The 14,135-nt window shown below is 46.5% G+C and overlaps 2 non-coding genes across 2 annotated transcripts; both read left to right on the plus strand.

The window, feature by feature from the left end:
* The first annotated feature begins 8,512 nt into the window (after positions 1–8,512).
* LOC115900244 lies at positions 8,513–8,653 on the plus strand. Its single transcript, XR_004059901.1, has one exon. It is a non-coding gene; the product is annotated as a U4 spliceosomal RNA (small nuclear RNA).
* An 835-nt stretch (positions 8,654–9,488) lies between these two features.
* Positions 9,489–9,629, plus strand: LOC115900243. Its single transcript, XR_004059900.1, has one exon. It is a non-coding gene; the product is annotated as a U4 spliceosomal RNA (small nuclear RNA).
* The last annotated feature ends 4,506 nt before the right edge of the window (positions 9,630–14,135 follow it).

Below are 14,135 nucleotides of genomic sequence, written 5' to 3' on the forward strand. Positions count from 1 at the left end.
ATTAATCATGGATCTAGATTTGACTTCTTAAAAAGTTTTTGTATTTTTAGTAGAGACAGAGTTTCACAATGTTGGCCAGGCTGGTCTCCAACTCCTGAGCTCAAGTGATCCAGGCTGGTCTCGAACTCCCAACCTCAGGTGATCGGCCAGCCTCGGCCTCCCAAAGTGCTGGGATTACAGGCCTGAGCCACTGCACCTGGCCTAGATTTGACTCATTCTAAACATCAGAGTTTGTGATCCTTTTCATTGATAGCGACAGAATCGTTCTTACCTTGAACTTGCGAAGAAATGCATTTATACATATCTAAAAAAGTGATAGTTTGTTTGTTTTTTTTGTTTGTTTTTGAGACAGAGTCTCCCTCTGTCACCCAGGCTGGAGTGCAGTGGTGCCATCTCGGCTCACTGCAATCTCCACCTCCCGGGTTCAGGCGATTCTCCTGCCTCAGTCTCCTGAGTAGCGGGGATTACAGGCGCGTGCCACTACGCCTTGCTAATTTTTTTATTTTTAGTAGAGACAAGGTTTCACCGTGTTAGCCAGGATGGTCTTGATCTCCTGACCTCATGATCTGCCCGCCCTAGCTTCCCAAAGTGCTGGGATTACAGGCGTGAGCCACCGCGCCTGGCCAAAAGTGTTGTTTTTACAGTTAATATGAAGCCAAATATATTATACTTGGACTAATGTACCTAACCTGCTTGGCTTCTCCAATTCTATTTATCATCTTGTTTTTTTGTTAAGTTAATCAACACAATGCATGTGTCTCACTCCCAGTGATTGTGATCTACAAATTTCCTAATTATTCCTAATGTATAGACAACCAGAACTGCTGTTCTACAGCATCACGTAAATCAATACATTTATAAGTGTCTGTGGACATAAAGGTGGGCAGCTAGCAGGGACCTTGAAGACCACCTAAAGACTCCCTTCCCCCATTTTAAGATGAATTGGGCTGAGCGCAGTGGTTCCCACCTGTAATCCCAACATTTTGGAAGGCCAAGGCAGGAGGATCACTTGAACCCAAAAGTTTGAGATCAGCCTGGGCAACATAGTGAGACCCAATCACTACAAAAAATAAAATTAGCTGGGTGTGGTGGTATGTGCCTGTAGTCCCAGTTACTCAGGAGGCTCAGGTAGGAGGATCACTTGGAGCCCAGGAGATCGAGGCTGCAGTGAGCCATAATTGTGCCACTGCACTTCAGCCTGGATGACAAAGTGAGAGCCCATCTCTTTAAAAAAGAATAATAATAAGTAAAGATGAACTGAAGTGCAGAGAAGTAATATGGAAGCTTGAGAAAGAGTTTCTAGGTTTTTGGTTCTATTATTGTATCTTTGGAGGTAATATTGGTAAAATGACCATTTAGTAGTTTGGGATGTGAGACAAACGTAAGAAGCCATGTTTGGGCCGGGCGCGGTGGCTCAAGCCTGTAATCCCAGCACTTTGGGAGGCCGAGACGGGCGGATCACGAGGTCAGGAGATCGAGACCATCCTGGCTAACGCGGTGAAACCCCGTCTCTACTAAAAAAAATACAAAAAACTAGCCGGGCGAGGTGGCAGGCGCCTGTAGTCCCAGTTACTCCAGAGGCTGAGGCAGGAGAATGGCGTGGGCCCAGGAGGTGGAGCTTGCAGTGAGCTGAGATCCGGCCACTGCACTCCAGCCTGGGCGACAGAGCGAGACTCCGTCTCAAAAAAAAAAAAAAAAAAAAAAAAAAAAAAAAAAGAAGCCATGTTTGGTCATTTCTGCCTTTTTTTTTTTTTTTTTTTTTTTGAGACAAGATCTCGTTCTGTCACCCAGGCTGGAGTGCAGTTGTGACATCACAGCTCACTGCAGTTTCTACTTCCCAGGCCCAAGGGTTCCTCTGACCTCAGCCTCTCAAGTAGCTGAGATCACAGGCATCCACCACCACGCCCAGCTAATTTTTGTATTTTTTTTTATAGAGACGGAGTTTTTCACCATGTTGCCCAGGCTGGTACTCAAACTCCTGGGCTCTAGGCTTTCCAAAGTGTTGTGATTACGGGAGTGAGCTACTGTGCCTGGCCGATTCTTTTTTTCCTTAGTGGAAAGGGAGTAGTAGCTCCAGCAACAGCGAAAGTCAGTAGTTGTAGGATCTACTAGGTGGGGAAACTCATCTGACAGCCCCCTCCTTTTTTTTTTTTTTTTTTTTTGAGACAGAGTTTCACTCTTGTTGCCCAGGCTGGCGTGCAATAGCGCCATCTTGGCTTACTGCAACCTCCGCATCCCAGGTTCAAGCGATTCTCCTTCCTCAGCCTCCCTAGTAGCTGGGATTACAGGTGTGAGTCACCGTGCCCAGCCACCCCCTTTTTTTTTCAAGGCTGCAGTGAGCCGTGATCCTGTGACTGCACTCCAGCCACTGACAGCCCTTTCTGCATTAGTTAACCTGACCACATCTGCTGAAAGAAAGAACCAGAAGCTAGACTGAAATTTTCGTTGTCAAAAAAATTATAATCCCCCCAAAATTTAAAAATTAAAATCCAGCACATTTTCTGCACACATTTTCTGGGTATTTGATCATAACTTTAAAAAATGTGAAAACAGTGACATTCTCCTTCCCCACCCACCAATTTTACTATGAAAAAGTTCAAACCTATGTCATTTTTTCAGTTCTCCAAGTGGAATGACCATCACTAATAGAGACTGGTCGGGAATTCTATTGTGCTTCTAGGCCCCCAAAACTCTCATGCTCTGAGGAAAAGTTAGCTGAGTTTTCAATTTTTCCTCATAGCGCTGGAAAATCATCCCTGGAAGGTGAAGTCATCCACGTCTTTTTTGTTTTGTTTTCTTTCTTTTCTTTTCTTCTTTCTTTTTTTTTTTTTTTTTTTTTTTTTTTTTTTTTTTTTTTTGAGACGGAGTCTCGCTCTGTCGCCCAGGCTGGAGTGCAGTGGCCGGATCTCAGCTCACTGCAAGCTCCGCCTCCCGGGTTCACGCCATTCTCCTGCCTCAGCCTCCCGAGTAGCTGGGACTACAGGCGCCCGCCACCTCGCCCGGCTAGTTTTCTGTATTTTTTAGTAGAGACGGGGTTTCACCGTGTTAGCCAGGATGGTCTCGATCTCCTGACCTCGTGATCCGCCCATCTCGGCCTCCCAAAGTGCTGGGATTACAGGCTTGAGCCACCGCGCCCGGCCTTCTTTTCTTCTTTCTTTCTTTCTTTCTTTCTTTCTTTCTTTCTTTCTTTCTTTCTTTCTTTCTTTCTTTCTTTCTTTCCTTCCTTCCTTCCTTCCTTCCTTCCTTCCTTCCTTCCTTCCTTCCTTCCTTCCTTCCTTCCTTCCTTCCTTCCTTCCTTCCTTCCTTCCTTCCTTCCCTCCCTCCCTCCCTCCCTCCCTCTCTCCCTCCTTTCTTTCTAATTTTTTGTATGCTTTTTTTTATTTGTTTCTATTTCTTTCTCTTTTTTTTTTGGCATCCAAGTCAGCTGGTGAAACACACAATTTCACTTCATAGCTACTGAGAGAGGGTAATGGGCCACACATTCTAGAATTCTCAAGGGCTGGGAAGTTCCTTTGATACCCTCATAGGATTAGGATTAGGGCTTTAGTTTGTTTCTCTCTTTTTTTTTTTGAGATGGAGACTCCAGTCTGTCACCCAGGCTGGAGTGCAGTGGCGCAATCTCAGCTCACTGAAATCTCTGCCTCCTGGGTTCCAGCGATTCTCCTACGTCAGCCTCCCGAGTAGCTGGGATTACAGGCGCCCACCACCATGCCCAGCTAATTTTTTTTTTTTTTTTGTATGTTTAGTAGAGATGAGATTTCACCATATTGGCCAGGCTGGTCTTGAACTCCTGACCTTGTGATCCACCCACCTTGGCCTCCCAAAGTTCTGGGATTACAGGCGTGAGCCACCGCGCCTGGCCTAGTCTTTTTCTCACAACTCCACCCTACCCAGAATTAATGACTGTATCCTTGACTGGATGATCAAAGTAAAATAATCTAAATTCTTTTCTTTTTTTTTTTTTTTTTCTACTGATTTTCCCTACCCTAGCAGGTGTTGGGAAAATCAGTATCCAGGCTGTGACTTAAATAAGTAGTCGCTGCAGTGGCTCACGCCTGTAATTCCACCCTTTGGGGAGGCTGAGGCGGCGGATCACTTGAGCCCAGGAGTTGGAGACCAGCATGGACAACATGGTGAAACCCCACATCTACAAAAATTACAGAAAAATTAGCTGGGCATGGTGGTGTGTGCCTGTAGTCCCAGCTACGTGGGAGGCTGTGGTGGGAAGATCGCTTGAGCCCAGGAGGTTTAGGCTGCACTGAGCCGTGATTGTGCCCCTGTGCTCCAACCTAGGCGACTGAGAACATGTCTCAAAAAAAAAAAAAAAAGGAAAAAAAAAAAAAAAAGAACCACACAACACATCAGCATCAAACAGGCCTTTTAAAATGTCATTTTTGTATATAGATGATGAGTACGTGAATGTTCACTGAGGAATTCTTTGAACATTTTGTGTTTAAAATTTTTTATAATAAAATGTTGGAGGAAATGTTACTTTCTTGGAGACTACTATTTGCATGTTAACGAGTAAAAAAACCCAAATAAATGTATTTCAGAGCATATAATTCAGTGAGGAAACAAGTTTAGATGTAGGTTTCTTTTTTTTTTTTTTTTGAGATGGAGTCTCGCTTTCTATTGCCCAGGCTGGAGTGCAGTGGCATGATCTCAGCTCACTGCAACCTCTGCCTCCCAGGTTCAAGCGATCCTCCTGCCTCAGCCCCCCTAGTAGCTGGGTTAATTTTTGTATTTTGTATTTTTGTAATTTTGTATTTTGTATTTACATGGGTGTCGCCATGTTGCCAGGCTGGTCTTGAACTCCTGACCTCATGTGATCCACCCACCTTGGCCTCCCAAAGTGTTGGGATTACAGGTGTGAGCCACTGCACCTAGACCAGATGTAGGTTTTTTTTTTTTTTTTTTTTTTTTTTTTTTTTTTTTGAGATGGAGTCTTGCTCTGTCGCCTAGGCTGGAGTGCAGTAGCACGATCTCCGCTCACTGCAAGCTGCGCTGCCTCCAGGGTTCATGCCATTCTCCTGCCTCAGCCTCCCGAGAAGCTAGGACCACAGGCGCCCGCCACCACGCCCGGCTAATTTTTTTGTATTTTTTAGTAGAGACGGGGTTTCACCGTGTTTACCAGGATGGTCTCGATCTCCTGACCTCGTGATCCGCCTGCCCCAGACTCCCAAAATGCTGGGATTACAGGCGTGAACCACCGCGCCCGGCCCAGATGTAGGTTTCTAACAGCTTTCCACATCCTGAAGGAAAAAAGGCAGTGAGGGTGAAAGTTGCTTCAAATTTTAGATACTGTGAACGTTTCTGTGGAAATAAATCCTTATTCTTTCAGCCTCCTTTTGAATTACAGTGTCCGAAGAAAACCCTTTTGAATTAACATATGATCCAGCAATTTTACTTCTAGGTATATACACTAAAGAATAGAAGGCCGGGCGCGGTGGCTCAAGCCTGTAATCCCAGCACTTTGGGAGGCCGAGACGGGCGTATCACGAGGTCAGGAGATGGAGACCATCCTGGCTAACACGGTGAAACTCCGTCTCTACTAAAAAAAAAATACAAAAAAACTAGCCGAGCGATGTGGCGGGCGCCTGTAGTCCCAGTTACTTGGGAGGCTGAGGCAGGAGAATGGCGTAAACCCGGGAGGCGGAGCTTGCAGTGAGCCGAGATCGCGCCACTGTACTCCAGCCTGGGCGACAGGACGAGACTCCGTCTCAAAAAAAAAAAAAAAAAAAGAATAGAAAACGGGGCCAGGTGTGGTGGCTCACACCTGTAATCCTAGCACTTTGGGAGGCTGAGGCAGGCAGATCACCTGAGGTCAGGAGTTCGAGACCAGCCTGACCAACATGGAGAAACTCCCGTCTCTACTTAAAAAAAAAAAAAAAAAATTACATATATATAAAATTAGCCAAGCATGGTGGCGCATGCCTGTAATCCCAGCTACTTGGGAGGCTGAGGCAGGAGAATCGTTTGAACCCAGGAGGCAGAGGTTGCAGTGAGCTGAGATTGTGCCATTGCAGTCCAGACTGGGTAACGAGCGAAACTCGGTCTCAAAAAAAAAAAAAAAAAGGAAAATAGGAACTTAAGCTGATATTTGCACACCAATAGCAGCATTATTCCCATAGACAAAAGTTAGAAACCAGCAATGTCCATCTAAGAATAAATAGATAGGACAGGCGCGGTGGCTCAGCACTTTGGGAGGCTGAGGCAGGCGGATCACTTGAGGTCAGGAGCTTGAGACCAGCCTGGCCAACATGGTGAAACCCCGTCTCTACTAAAAATACAAAAATTAGCCAAGCATGGTGGCACGCACCTGTAATCTCTGTTACTCGGGAGGCTGAGACAGAATTGCTTGAAACCGGGAGGCGGAGGTTGCAGTGAGCGGAGATTGAGCCACTGCACTCCAGCTTGGGCAACAGAGCCAGCCTCTCTGTCAAAAAAAAACAAAACAATGGATAAACAGTTGGCCTGGGTGGCAGCTCATGCCTATAGTTCCAGCACTTTGGGAGGCCAAGATGGGAGGATCGCTTAAGCCCAGGAGTTTGAGACCAGCCTGAGCAACATGGTGAGATCCTGTCTCTACGAAAAATATGCAAATTAGCCAGCTGAAGTGGGAGGAGGATCACTTGAGGCCTGGAAGCCCAGGTTGAAGTGAGCTGAGATTGCGCCACTGCATTCCATCCTGGGGGACAAAGCCAAAAGCTGCCTCAAAAACGAATGAATGGGACCGGCCACGGTGGTTCACGGCTGTAATCCCAGCACTTTGGGAAGCTGAGGCGGGTGGATCACCTGAAGTCAGGAGTTCAAGACCAGCCTGACCAACATGGTGAAACCCCGTCTCGGAGGGGCGCGGTGGCTTATGCCTGTAATCCCAGCACTTTGGGAGGCTGAGGCGGGCGGATCTTGTGGTCACGAGATAGAGACCATCCTGGCTAACACGGTGAAACCCCGTCTCTACTAAAAATACAAAAAATTAGCCAGGCCTGGTGGCGGGTGCCTGTAGTCCCAGCTACTTGGGAGGCTGAGGCAGGAGAATGGTGTGAACCCGGGAGGCGGAGCTTGCAGTGAGCAGAGATCGCGCCACTGCACTCCAGCCTGGGCGACAGAGCGAGACGCGAGACTCCGTCTCAAAAAAAAAAGAAAGAAAGAAAGAAAGAAAGAAAAGAAGGAAGGAGGGAGGGAGGGAGGGAAGGAAGGAAGGAAGGAAGGAAGGAAGGAAGGAAGGAAGGAAGGAAGGAAGGAAGGAAGGAAGGAAGGAAGGAAGGAAGGAAAGAAAGAAACCCCGTCTCTATTAAAAATACAAAAATTAGCTGGGCATGGTGTCAGACACCTGTAATCCCAGCTCCTCGGGAGGCTGAGGCAGGAGAATCGCTCTTGAACCCGGGAGGCAGAGGTTGATCTCGCCATTGCGCTCCAGCCTGGGCAACAAAAGCAAAACTTCGTCTCAAAAAAAAAAAAAAAAGAATAAATGGGGTGGGTGAGGTGGCTCACACCTGTAATTCCAGCACTTTGGGAGGCCGAGGCGGGCAGATCACCTGAGGTCAGGAGTTTGAGACCAGCCTGGCCAACATGGTGAAATCCCGTCTCTACTAAAAATACAGAGCAGTGGCGGGCACCTGTAATCCCAGCTACTTGGGAGACTGAGGCAGGAGAATCGCTTGAATCTGGGAGGCAGAGGTTGCGGTGAGCCGAGATCATGCTACTGCACTCCAGCCTGGGCAACAAGAGCAAAAACTCCATCTCAAAATAAAAAAGAATAAATATCTCAATGAAATATGATTCAGCCATAAAATTAATGAATTCCTGATACATACTACAACATGGATGAACCTTAAAAACATTATTTTGAATGAAGTAAGTCTGACCCCAAAGGGCAAATATTGTATGATTCCATTTATATATGTAAAGTACTCACAAACTAATAGAGATAGAAAGTAGAAAAGAGGTTGCCACGGGCTGGAGAAGGGAACAGGAAGTAAAGGTTTAATGGGTACAGAGTCTCAGTTTCCACCCTTGGGCATGGAAGATAAAGTTCTGGATGTAAGTAGTGGTGATGGTTGCACAACAATGTGAATATATTCTATGCCAGTGAATTTACACTTAAAGGTTAAAATGGTAAATTTTATGTATACTTTGGCACAATTTTTTAAAGTCTCAAAAAATAATAATAATAATCGTCTTTGGAGAAGTTAGTTACACTGAATCTGGAGCCAAGTGAACGGAACCCTGACTTAGATCCCTTTTCTCTCAACAGCCCCTAGCAATCTCTGAATTAAGTATATTAGCATGTTTCTCCCATAATGCTTTGCTTCATAGCCACAAAAACCTAGTTAAGTGAAATCAGCAACAATATGCAGAAACCACCTACATAGTTCAGAAACATCTTCCTAAGATGGCATAGTTTTCAGGCAAGCAATAAGTGAAGATTTTTCTATAGGCCCTAAACTCACCTTTGCGAAATAGGAAGCTGGCTTATTGGGAGTGATGAGAAGGGGCGGAACTCGATAGCTTTGCGCAGTGGCAGTATCGTAGCCAATGAGGTTTATCCGAGGCGCGATTATTGCTAATTGAAAACTTTTCCCAATACCCCGCCGTGACGACTTGCAATATAGTCGGCATTGGCAATTTTTGACAGTCTCTACGGAGACTGGATGTTGTGGTACTGAAAAAACAGACGCTTTCATGATTTAAGTGATAAACCATCTTTTCTTACCAAGAGCTTATGGAGGTTTAGGTTGTTGGAGTTGATGTTGTTTCTCAAGACTGCTTTCTTTCGAGCTGTTTTTTTTGCTTTTGAGATGAAGTCTCACTCTATCGGCTCCGGCTGGAGTGCAGTGGCGTGATCTCCGCTTCGCTGCAACCCCTGCCGCCCTGGTTCAAGCGATTCTCATGCCTCAGCCTCCCGACTAGTAGGATTACAGGCGCCTGTCACCGCACCCCGCTAATTTTTTGTATTTTTAGTAGAGACCCCGTTTCACCATCTTGGCCAGGCTGGTCTTGAATTCCTGACCTCGTGATTCACTCGCCTCGGCCTCCCAGAGTGCTGGGATTATAGGCGTGAGCCGCCGCGCCCAGCCGTATTTACATTCAGATTTTGTCACAGTAACGTCTTAAAATTATTCCCCTCTCCCACCCTGCTGTTTCCGCACCCCCGAGCACAGCTAATCCCTCTGCGCCCTCCAGCTTACTTTCCCGCTGCTCACTTTCCTCGCTCAAAATTCGTCTCAAGCCGTCATCTCTGTGACGTCACATTGATTTGCATAAGATTACCCAGCGTCTCAAGCGAATGTTCTTATCATTTCCAAAATCTGAATGTTTGATACGAGATGTTCCAACAACAAGAAACCTCCCACGTAGATGGGCCTTAAATACGGCTGGTGGAGTGGGAACACGTCGTATCGACGGACACCCTGGCAGGCACTCACCCTCAATGCAATGGGAGTCATCATCCGTGGGGGAGCGAGGCGCGAAGTTACACTTCTAGCTTTGCGCAGTGGCAGTATCGTAGCCAATGAGGTTTATCCGAGGCGCGATTATTGCTAATTGAAAACTTTTCCCAATACCCCGCCATGACGACTTGAAATATAGTCGGCATTGGCAATTTTTGACAGTCTCTACGGAGACTGATTTTTTTCACGTCTAAAAAAAAGATGTTTGTGTGTAGGATGATTTTGTTTGTTTTTTTCTGTTAGTGAGGAGCGGTTGTACGGTATTTCGTGTGGTTACTGTGCGTCGTTTTCCGAAATGTGTGATATGCTATGTTGGCAATTGGGTTACCAGGCAGTTACCATTAATTTTTATCCAAATGCAGCTAGCGAGTGAGTTACTTTACCTCCTTTATCACTGAAGGTCATAGATTCCCTTAAATGGAAGGTGGGAACTCTGAAACCAACACGTTAACACATCCAAAGTCTTCCTTTTTGTTTTCTTGAGACGGAGTTTTCGCTGTTGCCCAGGCTGGAGTACAGTGGCGCGATCTCGGCTCACTGCAACCTCCACATTCCAGGTTCAAGCGATTCTCTGTCTCAGCCTCCCGAATAGCTGGGATTACAGGAGCCCACCACCACGACCGACGCTGTTTTTGTGTTTTCAGTAGAGACGGGGTTTCGCCTTCTTGGTCAGGCTGGTCTCAAACTCCTGACCTCAGGTGTGACTTGGGTGTGAACCACCACACCCGGCCCAAAGTCTTCCTTTTAAAGCGACCAAGAGGGAAAAAGGCACAGAAGACTTGCTCAGGTCCTACGGTGGAGTCCTCGTCAGAGCTGGGGCTGATCAGGTTCTCTTGCCCCTAGTGCGGTACTTGTTCCCACTACATCAGCCTCTTCCGGTCTCATCTTTTTACAAAGACCTGGGTCGTCCATGGACAGAGGTCCTCAGGAGTCACAATCCTGGTCATGGCGGATCCAGCAGGACCTGTTTAGGACACCGCCCATAAAACACTCCTCCAGCCTGTAGCAAAAAGATGTGGCAAAAAGGGCGGCAACAATACCTATGAGGTCAAAGGTGGTGCCGGGAAAAACAGCTCCAGTGGCAAATTAAACTCAGTCCCCAGTTCAAGGACCTCACAGTCTGGAGCGCGCCACTGCACTCCAGCCTGGGTGACAGTGAGACTCTGTCTCAAAAAAAAAAGAAGAAGAAAAGAAGAAAAAGAAGAGGAAGAAGAAGAAAAAGAAAAAGAAAGAAGAAGAAGAAGCCGGGCGCAGTGGCCCACGACTGTGGGAGGCCAAGGCGGGCAGATCACGAGGTCAGGAGTTCAAGACCAGCCTGGCCAACATGGTGAAACCCCATCTCTACTAAAAATACAAAAAAAAAAAAAAAAAAAAAATTAGCCGGCCATGGTGGTGGGTGCCTGTAATATCAGCTACTTGGGAGGCTGAGGCAGGAGAATGGCTTGAACCCGGGAGGCAGAGGTTGCAGTGAGCCAAGACCGCGCCATTGCACTCCAGCCTGGGTGACAGAGCGAGACTCCATCTCAAAAAAAAAAAAAAAAAAAAAAAAAAAAAAAAAAAAAGTTATACAAAACTTAGAAATAACGTGAAAAGAATAGCGCATGTCCTTTCAAAACCAAACTACAACAATTTCTTAAATTTTGGCGTGCATAAAAATAACTTTGAGAATTTCTTAAGACACAGATCGAATCCCCATTCCTAGAGATTCCAGTTCAGGAGGTCTAGGATGGAGCCTAAGAGTCTGCATTTCTCAAAGTTTGCAGGCACTGGTCCAGAGTCCACAGCTTGAACAGCAGGGGAAGAAATGTAGCATTGTCTAATTAGCATCATCACACTGTAGAGGAAAACTTGACTTACTGTTTACTATGGATTTTTTATTAGAGATGGGTTCTTGGCCGGGCATGGTGGCTCACTCCTGTAATCCCAGCACTTTGGGAGGCCAAGGCAGGAGGATCTCTTGAGCCCAAGAGTTCAAGACCAGCTTGGGCAACATCGTGAGACCTTTGTCTCTACAAAAAAAAATGAGAATATTTTTGTTGTTGTTCTTTTTGTTTTTTGGGGGGGTTTTTTTGGAGACAGTAGGGTCTCACTCTGTCACCCCAGCTGGAGTGCAGTCATGCAATATCGGCTTACTGCAACCTCTGCTTCCCAGGTTCAAGTGATCCTCTCACCTCAGCCTCCTGAGTAGATGGAACTACAGGCACGTGCCACCACACTCGGCTAATTTTATTTCATTTTTTTGTAGAGGCGGAGGTTTTACATATTGCTCAAGCTAATCTCAAACTCCTGGGCTCAAGCCACCCACCTACCTTGGCCTCCCAATGCACTGAGATTACAGGCATGAGCCATCGTGCCTGGAAAAATTAAAAAATTAGCCAGGCGTGCTAGTGTGCGCCTGTAATCGTAACTACTCAGGGGGCTGAGTCAGGAGGATTGCTTGAGCCCAGGAGGTCGAGGCTGCAGTGAACCGTGATATCACCGCTGCACTCCAGCCCGGTCGACAGAGTGAGACCCTATCTTAAAACCCCCCACGAAGAAAATCCAAACCAAAAAATTGAGGTAAAATTTACGTAACATAAAATTAGCCATATTAAAGTGGATCCAATTTTTTGTTGTTGTTATTATTCTGCAGGGCAAGGAGGGGAGGGAGGGCTCCATGTGATTTTTACGTATCATTGTTTTCTGTTTCAAAACCTAAATTCTGGCTGGGCGCGGTGGCTCAAGCCTGTAATCCCAGCACTTTGGGAGGCCGAGACGGGCGGATCACGAGGTCAGGAGATCGAGACCATCTTGGCTACCACGGTGAAACCCGGTCTCTACTAAAAAATCCAAAAAACTAGCCGGGTGAGGTGGCGGCGCCTGTAGTCCCAGCTACTTGGGAGGCTGAGGCAGGAGAATGGTGGGAACCCGGGAGGCGGAGCTTGCAGTGAGCTGAGATCCGCCCACTGAACTCCAGCCTGGGCGACAGAGCGAGACTCCGTCTCAAAAAAAAAAAAAAAAAAAACCTAAATTCTTTTTTCTGAATACAAAAATTACTGCATGTTTGTATATAAAATTCAAATATACACATGAAACAGTGACAAAGGCTCCCACAATCATCTCACCTTGACTCCAAGGAGATAGTCACAGGTAGGTGAGATTATTCCTCCAAAATGTTCTACTCATAGGTCAACATAATTATTAACAAAAATTGGATTATACTCGGCCGGGCGCGGTGGCTCATACCTGTAATCCCAGCACTTTAGGGGGCCAAGGAGGGCGGATCACGAGGTCAGATCAAGACCATCCTGGCTAACATGGTGAAACCCCGTTTCTACTAAAAATACAAAAAAATTTAGCCAGGTTTGGTGGCAGCGCCTGTAGTCCCAGCTACTCGAGAGGCTGAGGCAGGAGAATGGTGTGAACCCGGGAGGTGGAGCTTGCAGTGAGCTGAGATCGCACCACTGCACTCCAGCCTGGGCGACAGAGCGAGACTCTGTCTCAAAACAAACAAACAAACAAAAAATTGGATTATACTCTACATACAGTTCTATTACTTCCTTTTTCTTTCTGCTATACAATACATTGTGGACACATTTTCCATGCCAGCACCTAGTTCCCCTTTTCCCATATAGATGTGACCTACCAAGGTTAACCAATCCCCCATTATTGGACATGTGAGTTGTTTCCAGTTTTTCCCATAAGCAATGCTATAATGAATACGATTGATGCTACTCATCTTTCCTTACTCTTGGGGTATTTCTGGGGGAAAATCTCTTTCTTTCTTTCTTTCTTTTTTTTTTTTCTTTAAACAGGGTCTTGCTCTGTTACCCAGGCTGGAGTGCAGTGGTGTGATCTTGGTTCACTGCAGCCTCGACCTCCCAGGCTCAAGCTATTCTGTCTCAGCCTCCCGAGTAGCTGGGATTACAGGCATGTGCCACCACACCCAGCTAATTTTTGTATTTTTTGTAGAGATGGGGTTTCACCATGTTAGCCAGGCTGGTCTTGAACTCCTAGACTCAAGCTTTCTGCCCGCCTTAGCCTCCCAAAGTGCTGGCACTATAGGCATGAGCTACCACGCAGGCCTGGGGAAAATTTCTTTTTTGAGATGGAGTTTCGCTCTTGTTGCTCAGGCTGGAGTGCAGTGGTGTGATCACGGCTCATGGCAACCTCCGCCTCCCAGGTTCAAGCAATTCTCCTGCCTCAGCCTCTCGAATAGCTGGGATTACAGGCACCTGCCACCACGCCTGGCTAATTTTGTATGTTTAGTAGAGACGGGGGTGTCACCATGTTGGTCAGGCTGGCCTCGAACTCCTGGCCTCAGGTAATCTGGGCCTGGGGAAAATTTCTATAGGTAGAATTGCCTCCTCAAAGGCCATGCTCACTTTGCATTTTAAGGGATATCCCCATACTGGCACCCCTAAGATTGTACCAATGTATTTGCCCAAAAAGCCACATATGAGGACATCTGGAGAAGGTTTGACATACACTTTTTTTTTTTTTTTTTTGAGATGGAGTCTTGCTCTGTTGCCCAGGCTAGGGTGTAATGGTGAGATCTTGGCTCACTGCAACCTCCACCTCCTGGGTTCCAGTGATTCTCTCACCTCAGCCTCCCAAATAGCTGGGATTACCGGCATGTGCCACCACACCCAGCTAATTTTTGTATTTTTAGTAGAGATGGAGTTTTGCCATATTTGCCAG

Source organism: Rhinopithecus roxellana, chromosome 10 (assembly GCF_007565055.1).
Source record: "Rhinopithecus roxellana isolate Shanxi Qingling chromosome 10, ASM756505v1, whole genome shotgun sequence".
Classification (NCBI taxonomy): Eukaryota; Metazoa; Chordata; class Mammalia; order Primates; family Cercopithecidae; genus Rhinopithecus; species Rhinopithecus roxellana.